This window comes from Lynx canadensis, chromosome C1 (genome assembly GCF_007474595.2).
Source record: "Lynx canadensis isolate LIC74 chromosome C1, mLynCan4.pri.v2, whole genome shotgun sequence".
NCBI classification, from domain to species: Eukaryota; Metazoa; Chordata; class Mammalia; order Carnivora; family Felidae; genus Lynx; species Lynx canadensis.
The window spans coordinates 101,347,234-101,355,378 of NC_044310.1; the positions used below are offsets into that span (position 1 = coordinate 101,347,234).

The 8,145-nt window shown below is 38.7% G+C and overlaps 1 pseudogene; it reads left to right on the forward strand.

Moving 5' to 3' along the window:
• The first annotated feature begins 2,925 nt into the window (after window positions 1-2,925).
• Window positions 2,926-5,453, forward strand: LOC115519780 (annotated as a pseudogene).
• Window positions 5,454-8,145: the final 2,692 nt, after the last annotated feature.

Genomic DNA, 8,145 nt, shown 5'->3' on the forward strand with positions numbered 1-8,145 from the left:
AACTAAAAGAAAATGATGATCAACTCATTAAAAAATGAGTAAAAAACATGAATCAGAATTTCATGGATTAGAAAACGCAAATGATCCTTAAATATGTCAAGATATTCAACTTCATTAATCATCAGAAAAGATGCAAATTAAAACACCACAGTGATATCAGATTTTATCCACCCCCCACCCCCCCAACCCCAGATCAACAAAAATTTGAAAAGTTGAAAGCACCAAGAGGCAGCAAGGATGTAAACCAATTCTTCCTTATTAGAAGAGGGAGTATAAATTGATACAACCACTTTGAAAACGTTTGACATTATCTAGTGAATCTGAACATACTTATACTTTGTCACTAGAAATTCAAGTCCTACATATGTATATACCCTGGAGATAAATTCTTATACATGTGTTTGTGAAGACACATGTACAAATGTCCAAAACAACATTGTTCATAGTAACAAAAAGGAAAAACCCAAATTTCTATAAACAATAGAATGGATAAATAAATCGTGGCATGTTCATAAAATGGAGCTCTATGTAATAGTTGAAATAAATTATCCGTTGCATTAACGTGGGTCAATCTCAAAAGCAAAGATTTTAGAGAGAAGCAAATAGCAAAGAACACACACAATATGATACAGTTCATATAAAACTTGAAACCAGGCAAAACTAAAGGATCTGCCTCATGGAGATTCTTATATAGGTGATAAAATTATGTGAAAGCAAGAAAATAGTAACACAAAATTCAAGATAGTGACTATTTCTAGAGTGTGATCGGGAAGGGTCATTGAAGGGGCTTTTGAAAATTCACTGGTAAAAGTTCTAGTTTTTAAATTGAGAGGTGATTGCGAGATGTTTGCTTTATCATTATTCTCTAAATGGTACACATATATATTTTTTAAAGCCTTTCATATAATTATTCACAGTGAAAACTTTTAAGCAATAAAAATCTTAACCTAAGGAAGTAACAACTGCACATTTTTACAAAGAATTCCTGTAGATTCTTTGCCAGCATAAGTGGGCTTCAGAAAGTAGGCTCTCCTGCAAGTGCCAGCAGGAAAAGGAGAAAGTGTTCATGGCAATTGTCCATGGTGATTAGGATCCAGTGCAGAGAGTTCCTCTCCAGAGCTAAAGTCTCTTTACACCTGTCCCTCATAATCCCAAACCTGAGACAGCAAGCAAGGAACTGAAGTTTGTTGCATTAACATTAATTGAAAATTATGCTTCAAGGCTTCAAAATCAATTCCAAGCTAGGTGCATGTTCTAAAACCCATTAACAGCTGTGGGGCAATAAAAAGAGCCCCAGACTTGGAGTTGGAAGTTCAACATTTGAGTTCAGGTCTGCTGCCTCCCAGCTATGCTACCTGAACAGATCTCTGTCTCTAGGTCTTACTTCGTGAATGGCTGACTGATTCTTAAGAGTAGGCTGACTCCCTAAAATGGTCTCTAGAAGGACCAAGTAAGAATTGTATGAAATCTCTTTGTAAACTGCTAAACAATGTGTAAATGTAAGTAAGGAGCCTTAATTGTAAGCTTAGAAGGTATACCCTGAGTTTCTTTTATAAGAGATCCAACTGTGAGGTTAGAGATCTTTGTATTCCCTTTCCAGACCTAGTTGCTGACTCCAGACAAGAAACATAATCTCTCTGAATTTTGGGTTTTTAAGCTGGAAGATTGGATTGGTTAATACTACCTACCTCTTGGTGTCATTCTAAAGGATTAAATAAAATAATGCATGTAAATATTTAGACCTATCCCTGGAAACTTAAGTGTAAAGTAAATGTTGATTGCTATTGTGTGCAATGAAAATCTTTTATTGGGCTTGTCTACACAAGTTAGACATTCTCTTTTCCTAAGATCATGAGAGTTTTCTCATGAAATTACTGAAAATTGTGTTAGTCTCAAAATTGAAAAATGAATGGCCAATGTACACATACACATAGCTGTATCCAAAAACTCACCTATTCAGTAAATAGTTATCACTTTTGAGCCTACATACCTGGTGCCAGTCAGTATGTAGACATTTTATAAACAGAAACTAACTTAGTCTTTACAACAAGCCTACCAGGTGGTTATTTTTGCCAATTCTTAGAAAAGAAAGCTAGACTCAGAGAGGTTACAGAATTTGTGTATGGTCACACCACAAATCAGAGATAAAGCCAAAATTTCAGTTTAAGTATCTCACTGCTGGTCTCATGATCCTCTTTTCCTTTTCTTTCAACTTCTTGTCTTTCACTTTATTCTCAATCCTTCTTCCTTTTCTTTCACTGCTCAAAGTTTTAAAATAACAATGCTCTAACTCAAATGCAAACAGTTTATAATTGATGCTAATTAATGCAAGCAAAATCAGTTTGTCCTGAATGTTTGTGCTGTTGGTAGTAGGTAAACTGCTAAACAGATTGAGTAGGCACATAGTCTGTGCTACTTTAACTGCTCATCCCTCCCTGCTTTGATAGATACTAACAAATGAGGTGCTTTTGTAGGGTGTGAGTACTTGCCTTTCTTGTGCCTTCAGCTTCTACATGTTCAGGCCAATCTAGGATCAGTTCAGTCCTATGGATTCCACATATTGAGGAAGAGAACTTTGAGAATTTATAACCACTCATCATCCAAGCATCAATCAAATACTGATTGAAAACCACTTTTGAGGAAGGAGTTGAATGAAGTAGTAAAGACAAAAATGAAGCAGACCTTTTTTTTTTTTTTTTTAAAGCAAGATGGTGGAGTAGAACCTGACTTCTCACCTTGTACATCATTTGGATGGGGATCTAGATTTTCTGCTTTCTTTTAATGAGGAAGATATACAATGAAAAATAAGTATTATGAGGGAAATCGGATCTTTTTAGTGTTGCTAATGTGGTAAAGTCTGCTGTGGATCTCACAAAACCTTTATTTTGATAGTATCTTCATGCTTTGGAAAAAAGAAAAAACAACATGGTTGTTGCACAACTGAGACAACTTCAGGCAGAAATGGAACTAATTGTAAAGATTTTCGAAGATCAAAAAACTACAAAGTAAATGCAGTCAACGAGAGACAGATGGATGCTGTTTGGCAACCTAGCTTTGAACAGGATTTTAAGCAGCATTATTATAGACAGGCTCTCAGGTATGCAAAATTCCAATATGACTGTAGCAATTACTTAGCAATGGCAGGAAATCTTTACTTTTTCAGAGTATGTTTCAGTAATGGATAGAAATGCTTTGAGTTCACGCTGAAGAAAACAGTCCTCTGAAATTCTAATGCAGTCATGGAAGGCCTCACATGATGAAGAGGAAACATAGATAAAAATTCTGTCATTCGTCTACTCTTGTCTCATCGTCAGTGAACATGGCCCATTCACTGGTCTCTTTGTTCTTTAATTAGCCCCAAAGCAGTTAATAATATTATTAGTCTTTTCTTTACCAGCCACAATATCTTAAAACAATTCATACCATGTGTGCCTATATTCTCCACTGTTTGACTACAGCAGTCATAACAAACATGTTGGAAAATACAAGCAGGGGCTAAAAGACCATCAAAGTTGTTCAGTGAGAGTCTTTCACATATAAAGACCCTATTTCAGTTTGTTGAAGGAGGAGATGTGAGTAGGTGCTTATGGACTTCTTGCTGGTTGGTCTTGAGGATTTCCTTGAAAACGCTTCTCTTTTCATATTTGAGACCTTTGATTGCATCTAGCAGTGTATCAACATTAAATATGCTGACAGAGAAACTGAACATGACCCTAGAAGAAGCTGAATTTATTAGAAATACAAGATTGATTCTAAAATAAGCCATGTGGTCTCACCTCATCCACAAGTAATCAAAAAGAACAAAGTCTCTCATTTACAAACCAGATATTGGCCGTAAATATGGAGAAGAAGCTTAATCAGAATGACAGGACAGATGCTCTCAATTGGGCAACTTGGGACTTTGGCTCTACAGTGCACCAGATGTGTCTCCCCCAAAACCCATATATTGAAACCTTAATCCCAATGTTATGATATTTGGAGGTGGGACCTTCAGGAGGTGGTTAGGTCAGGAGGTGGAGCCCTCATGAATGGGATTAATGCCCTTATAAGAAGAGGCCAGAGAGCTAGCTCACTCCATCATGTGAGGATACAACAAGAAGTCAGCCATCTGCAATCCTGAAGAAGGCTCTAACCAGAACCTGACCATACTGGCACCATGATCTTGGATTTCCAGTCTCCAGTGCAGTGAGAAATGAATTTCTGTTGTTTATAAGCCACCCTGCCTATGGTGATATGTTATAACAGCCTAAACTGACTGACAACAGTTATAAAAGAAATACATAGAAATTCAGTATCATAAACCCATTATTAAAGAGTATTATACATTTTAGAAGTAATGAAAATATTGTGTAGAAATTTGGGGACAGGGAAATAAATCAGACCTGGATCCTATTCTCAAATCATCATCTAATAGAGAATGGAAATTTAAAATGGCATAAAAGATGATAGAGTTAGATTCTGCAGGATTTCAGGAGATGAGAAAATCCTTTAAGCTGGAGGAGTCAATGGAAGATTCATGAAGAAATGGACATTTGATCTGGGCATTGAAGGATGGTAGGATTTGATATATGGAGGAGAGAGGAAAGAGAAAAAAGAAAGCAAAGCTACAGGGGAGACGTGGCTTTTGTAGATCAAACTACCTCTTTGACTTGATTGGAAGCCATGTAAAGAACATTAGCAGGCTATTAGTGCAAGAAGCTAAGCAGAAGTAAATCACAAAGGTCCTGAAGCCTGGTCATAACATGGCACAAAGCAGCCCTCCTCTAGCTCCCCTTTTAGCCTTCTTGCCAACAGGATTCTTTCCAGAAAGTTCCACTTACAGCTCCCCACTCAATGCCATGGCCTTACTTAAATCAGGCCTGACACCCAACACCTCTCTCCTTTCTTCCCCAAGACATTTCCCTTCTAGCTTTGACAGGATGTACGACTACAGAGCAGCCTGAGCACCAAGTTCCCACTTTTGCAGATCTTACAGAGAAACTTGTGGTGTGGCAACCTGCCAGACCCTGATCACTTAGCCAAGGGAGCCCGCCATGGGGGAGTTAATCTGACGTGCAGAATGAGCTGTGAGGCTCCCTCTCCAAAGACACTACTAGGGCGTCAGTGTTAAATTGTACCTGACATTTAATTCCAGCTTTGGGCAGTTCTGTGTGAAACTTGACTTCACTGAGACATTGATCAGCCCATAGCTCTTCATGAGCTTTGACACAATCAATTTTCTCCAGTGGATTGGGCGATCATTAGCTGACTTACAGAAAGGCCTGGGTCACGCACAGCTTTCTACAGGCCTCGGAACTGCACGCCGTGAGGAAATGATGAAAAATTGCTGCTGGCAAGTGACTGCCCCTTTCCCTGTAGAACATAACCAACCAGAGTCTATGAAGAGCAGACCCACCTTCAACCTCATCATCTCAGAAATCTGGGTCTTTGAGAGGGTTAAGAAAATCATCTAGTTGATTTAGGAAAAGGGGGCAAAGTTGGATGAGACTCTAGGCACTTAAGGTGTCCTTTATACCCATGTCTTATGGTCTCAAATGTTCTAAACCTATTCTCCCCATGTTCACTTATCTAGTACTGTCTAGAAATGAAACAAAAAAGATGGCACTAGTGTGGCTTCATGTAACTTAGTATGAGGTTTTGATCAGTCAGTCAGCAAGCATTTATTGGGTTCTTAGAAACAATGTGAAGGCAAAACATGTTTTTAAGTCACTAATCCCCACCCTTTTATGCAGAACTGCCCTGCAACCTCCTATATGGATAACCTCCTATATTATATGATTCATAGGATACCAAAAGGCTTGCCCCTCCCAAAACATTAACTATACTTCAGAAAGCATGACTACATTTGCTCCCAATTCTGTGCCGAGTGGTCAGCTAAATACCTGCCACATGGTCAACGTTCATTTAAAAAAAAAAAATGTATATATATATATATATATATATATATATATATATATATATATAATCAATGAATAATTCAAATGTCATATTCCTGATATTGGAGTGTTTCCTGTGGTGAAAGTGTTACTACAAGTGTTTCTAGAAAGTTCCCACCGAAAACAAAAACACAAATCCTAGCTTATTTGCACACCTGCACAGGTTAGCACAGCATGGCATATATTCAGTAAGTGTTTCATGAGTGACTGAACCTTATTTATTCAGTCATTTGGAATGTGAAGTAAGACAGGCAAATTTTAAGATGAAGGAACAGTCTTAGAGCAGTACTACATCTATGTCTCTAGAGACATAGGTACAATCTGCAGGAAGCCCATAGTCACCTGGCTGCAACATTCTTGGGGAATATGTGTGCTGTCCTCTCTACCTGGACAACTGGGGGTTTTATAATCACACAGGAAGCTCCTATCCATTGCCCATGACTTGAAGGGCTATGAGTGAGAGTGTTCCCTAAGTATGTCTCCTATTCTTTCCCACATAAACACACCGGTCCTCATGAGGAGATGCAGCTTTCAATCCTTTGAGGGAAGATGTGTGGGGCCTGAACTGAATGGGCTTTGAATTACCTCCTCCAGGAAAGCTGGCACCATCTAACACAGAATCAATCTGCCAGAAACTGACAAATGGTACAAGACAGGCCAGACTCGGCAATAGCAGGCACTTGGGATTGAAGAAGGCCTGGAACGTACCAGGGACTTAGTAGATATTCAGAAAATTTTGCTGATGGAGTTAATTTCATTTCATTAGGTATTAAAAAATATATTTTATTACTTGTAGAACAGATATTCTCATATGTCTTAAAACAGCATATTAGAAGGGAAAAAGCTTGGGGCACCTGGGTGGGTCAGTCACTTAAGCATTCGATTCTTGATTTTGGCTCAGGTCATGATCTCACAGTTGGTGGGTTCGAGCCCCACGTCAGGCTCTGTGCTGGCAGTGTGGAGTCTGCTTGGGATTCTCTCTTCTCCCTCTCTCTCTGCCCCTCCCCACTTATGCTCTCTCTCTCTCTCTCTCTCTCTCTCTCTCAAAATAAATAAATACATTTTTAAAAAAAAGGGGGGGGGAAGCTTTAGGTTTAGAATTAAAAGACAGATTTCAATCCTGGCTCTGCCCACCTTGTCCTTAACTTCTCTTGCCTCAGTTTCCTCAGTTATAAAATGGGCATGATACCTTTGCTGCCTTCCTTGCAGTTTTTATAGGGATTAAACAAGACAACAAATATGAAAGTTCCGTGGAGAACTAATTTGCTGGGTAAATAAAATGTAAGCTTTCATTAATAGATATATGATATCATTTAAAATACAAATAACTTATATTTGAAGCTTAAATGGTATTGTTGGTACATAATTTTACATCCACTGCTGAAGAATCCTAAATTAGCGTGATAAGCACACTGGTTAAAGGCAAGCGGCACAGTAGCACTTCAGACAGAATTCTGATCTCAGCTATCCCAACCTCAGTATCATCTTGAAAAAGTCACTTAGCTTCTTCAAGTCTCAATTTCTCTATCTGTTGAAACTGATATATTATTGTGTTTATCTCACATATACTGGTGAGAGTCACTTCAGATGGTAGATGGGAATACACTTTGAACAATAAAAATGTAAGGTATAATTTGTGCTTTCTTTAAAAAATGTGGACTCTTCCCTTCATATGGTCCAATGAAAAAAACTACATTTCCTTCATTGATATGAGTATCCCTTGAATATGGAATCTGGCTCAGGGACTATCTACCTCTGCACATGGCACTCCTGTTCATTAAGAAAGACTGCGAAGCATGCTCACCAATATAGAAAAGGTCAGCTATAGGTATTGGTCAGGATACTCAATGCAATGGAAATAAATAGCCCTGACATTCAGGGTCATTTTCAGGTTGCTACCCAAGCACAATGTCTCCCTTAGAAAGGAACCAGTTCACCAGCCATGGGCCATCGTGCCCATCAGGGTAATAACACCAACAGCTGTAGCAAACCCCCAAATTCCAGTGGCTTACCACAAGAACAGCTTATTTCTTGCTCATATCGTAGTCCAAGGCAGGTTGAGTGGCTCTCTTAAGCATAGCTCAGGGATCCAGGTTTCCTCTCCTCTGTGGCCCAGGCATGGTTTAATGGTCAGATGAGAGGAAAGAGAGTATATAGAAAGCTGACGATGACCCTCACCATGTCAGCCCTGAAGTGACAAGCATCATTT